The sequence below is a fragment of the Chrysochloris asiatica genome, unplaced genomic scaffold (assembly GCF_000296735.1).
Source record: "Chrysochloris asiatica unplaced genomic scaffold, ChrAsi1.0 scaffold00332, whole genome shotgun sequence".
Taxonomy (NCBI): domain Eukaryota; kingdom Metazoa; phylum Chordata; class Mammalia; order Afrosoricida; family Chrysochloridae; genus Chrysochloris; species Chrysochloris asiatica.
Window position 1 is genome coordinate 644,612 of NW_006408850.1, and position 4,125 is coordinate 648,736.

The window sequence follows — 4,125 nt, forward strand, 5'->3', positions numbered from 1 at the left end:
AGACTGACACAGTGAAACCTGTAAAGCAATATTTGAAAAAAGAGGAGTGGGGGATTCTACACATCATTTCCTCCTCTTCCCTGTCATACCCTCTCTGCCCAGCCTGGCCACCTTCAGGTGGTGGGCATGAACCCTCACAAGGGTCCAGCATTGAGCCCACAGTTTTCCCATGGCACAGAGAGGAGGATCCCCATTGTCCCCATGGACTGAACCTTTGGCAGCTGCTATGACATCTGACTCAGGGACTAAGCCCTAAAGTTGACCTGGGTAGGACCCTTTACTCCTGACACTGGTCAGACAGCTACGGTTTTATTTTTGTTTTGGAGTGGTGGTTTTTCTTTCTGCTTTTATTTCGCTTCTGGTTTTGGTCCTTTTGATCACACTTTTTTTCTGGGGTGGGAGCTTTTTCTCCCTACGTTACCCAAGAAGACATAGCAATCGTGGCCATATAGCCAAGCGACCCCATAATATCTCACCATTGGGACAGGAGCCAACACCAGCTGTCAGACATTACATGCAAAAAGGAAAGCCTATCTCCAGATCATATCCATCAGCAAGCTTAACAATACAGCAACATACATCCATTTAAGCATTAAAAATCTACCTAACTGAAGTGACCCAACCAGCTGACTCCTGTAGGGGAAGTTACCGTGGCTGCGGGAACTAGAACTGGCGCAGCCATGATTGCCCGGCCAGGGACTTGAGCCGAACTGTCATCATCAGAATGTCGGGCAAAGACCGAATTGAGATCTTTCCCTCACGAATGGCACAGACCATCATGAAGGCTTGATTGAAAGGCGCACAGACAGGCCAGAACCTCCTGAAGAAAAAATCTGATGCCTTGACTCTTCGATTTTGACAGATCCTAAAGAAGATCATAGAGACTAAAATGTTGATGGGTGAGGTGATGAGGGAAGCTGCCTTTTCCCTTGCCAAGGCCAAGTTCACAGCCGGGGACTTCAGCACCACAGTTATCCAAAATGTGAATAAAGCCCAAGTGAAGATTCGTGCTAAAAAAGATAATGTAGCAGGTGTTACTTTGCCAGTGTTTGAACATTATCATGAAGGAACAGACAGCTATGAACTGACTGGTTTAGCCAGAGGTGGGGAACAATTGGCAAAGTTATAGAGGAATTATGCCAAAGCAGAGGAACTCCTGGTGGAACTCGCTTCGCTCCAGACCTCCTTTGTTACTTTGGATGAAGCTATTAAGATAACCAACAGGCGTGTCAATGCCATTGAACATGTCATCATTCCCCGGATTGAACGAACCCTTTCTTACATTATCACAGAGCTGGATGAGAGAGAGCGAGAAAAGTTCTATAGGTTAAAGAAAATAAAGGAGAAGAAAAAGATTCTCAAGGAAAAATCTGAGAAGGACTTGGAGCAGCACAGAGCAACTGGAGAAGTGATAGAACCTGCAAATCTCTGGCTGAGGAGAAGGATGAGGACCTTCTGTTTGAATAGCCTCTCCCTGAACTGTCTGTCTGTTCAGAAATCCTAACTCTGGCTCCAATTCAATTCAGTGTGTAGGGTTGGTATGTGTGCCTATTTATTTATTTTGGGCCTAAGAATCTCACTGGTGTTAAAATTTCCCAGGTTGGGAAGTTTAGGGATTACTTCTGCAACCTCACAGTTCAGCCATGATATCAGAGATGTATAGAATTTAGGATTTGCCACATGGAAGTTACCAACACTCCATTTCCATCTGTTACAAGTGATTTGCATACCAAGCTTATTAGGAAATGCCACCAGAGAAGAAACATCAGTGGTCTCAGGCCGTGTACCACTGTGCACCCCTTGTTCCTGCCACCATGCACCTAGGCACTCTTGTCTGATAGTGCTGCAACTGTCTTTGTGTGGCCGTGGCACTTCTCCCCAAGTTTTATGAATACCTTCACTTTTCTTTCCTTGCATGACAGGCCTGTCCTGTCTATTGTGGGAGTTCTGTCAATTTAAATGTGACTATGGTCTAAGCAAAGTAAAGTGATTTAAAAACAAAAACAAAAACAAAATCTACCTAACTACTGAAAATGTCCAGGAAAACACAACAAAAGATCTCAAAACATGTCCAAAAACAGAAAAGAGTAACTGAGACAAATGAGCTGGAAGCAGACACAGTATTTCCAGTAGAAAAAGAGCAGTTTTTGGATCTGACTAAGAAGGAATTCAGAAGAATGATATGGAAACAAATTCAAATGTCCTGAAAACGGGTGGAGGAAAATAAGGAAGAAGTCAGGAAAGTGCTACAGGAACAATCAAACAAGATTGATACAGCATTGGAAACAATTCAAAACTTGCAAAAAGAGGTCCAGATAATTAATAATAAGATATCAGAAATGGACAATACATTGAAAGGGCAAAAGAGTAGAACTGAAGAGATGGAAGCCAGAACCAGTGAGCTGGAAGACAAATCTCTTAATACAGCTAAGATGCAAGAGCAAGCAGAAAAAAAGGATTAAAAAAAACAAAAACAAAAACAAAAAAATCTGAAGAGAGCCTAAGATTCATGCTGGATAACATGAAGAGGAATAACTTAAGAATTATTGGTATCCCAGAACACGAAAAATCACAGAAGTCCACAGAGGAGATAGTTGAGGAACTACTGGAAGAAAATTTCCCTAACATCTTGAAGGATGAGAAGATTCAAGAAGCTGAATGAACCCCAGGAAGGATGGACCACAAAAGAAAATTACCAAGACATATAATAATCAAGCTCTCCAAAATCAAAGACAAGGAGAGAACCCTAAAAGCAACCAGGAAAAAGAGAAGTGTTACCTACAAAAGCAAGCAAATCAGATTAAGCTCTGACTTCTCAGCAGAAACCACGCAGACAAGAAGGCAATGAGGAGACAGATATAAAACCCTAAAAGAAAAAAAGTGCTAACCAAGAATCGCCTATCCAGCAAAAATGTCAATCAAATATGATGGTACAATCAAAATATTTCAGGATAAACAGCAGTCCTATGCAGGGTCACTATGAGTCAGAACCAACACCATGGCACTTAAAAACAACAATGGGCAAAATATTGAATGATGCAAAAAGCAATATAAGAATATGGAAGGAATACACAGAGTCACAGTACCAAAAATAAATGGTCTATGTTCAACCATTTTAAAAGGCAGCATATGATCAAGAGCCCATGATACTAAAGGAAGAAGTCCAAGGTGCACTGAAGGCATTGGCAAAGAACAAGTCTCCATGATTTGATGGAACACAAATTGAAATCTTTTAACAAAATTATAAAACATGCAGCACTGAAGACACTCTCTTATGTATGTCAATAAATTTGGAAGCCATCTACCTGGCCAATTAATTGGAAGAGATCCATATTTTTGCCCATTCCAAAGAGGTGACTGAGTGGAATGCAGAAATCATTACACAATATCATTATTATCTCATGCAAGTAATTTTTTTTCTAAAATTAATTTTTAAAATTATTCAATGTACATGCTGAGCAAATAACTCGAGAAGCTGGATTATATGAAAACAATGTGGCATCAGGGTTGGAAGAAGATTTATTAACCTGCAATATGCAGATGTTACAACCTTGCTTGCTGAAAGCAAAGAGGACTTAAAATACTGATAAAAATCAAAAACAACAGCTTTCAGTATGGGTTGCACTTGAATGTAAAGAAAACACAAATCCTCACCATTGAACCAATATATGACATCAATATAAATGGAGAAAAGATTGAAAGTCTCAAAATTTTCATTTTGCTCAGATCAACTATCAGCGATCATAGAAGCAGTAGTCAAGAAATTAAATAACATATGACATTAGGCAAATCTGCTATACAAGAACTCTTTAAAGTGTTGAAAAGCAGTCAGTTTGAAGACTAAGGTACACTTGACACAAACCATTATATTTTCAGTAAACTCGTATGCATGTGGAGTCCTGGTGTGGTGCTGCAGATTAATGCTCTGGATTGCAAGGTCAGTTTTAACTGCAAGGTTGTTGGTTCTAGCTCTCCAGCCATTGTTTGGAAGCACTATACAGTGTAACTATGAGCCTAAAACTACTCGACAGCACTTAACAACAACAAAAGCAGCATGAATGAAGAGGACTATAGAAGAATTATTGCATTTCAGTTATAGTGGTGGATGAGAATATTAAAAGTGCT

General features: G+C 40.1%; 1 pseudogene; it reads left to right on the forward strand.

The window, feature by feature from the left end:
* Positions 1–724: 724 nt before the first annotated feature.
* On the forward strand, positions 725–1,467 carry LOC102832218 (annotated as a pseudogene).
* The last annotated feature ends 2,658 nt before the right edge of the window (positions 1,468–4,125 follow it).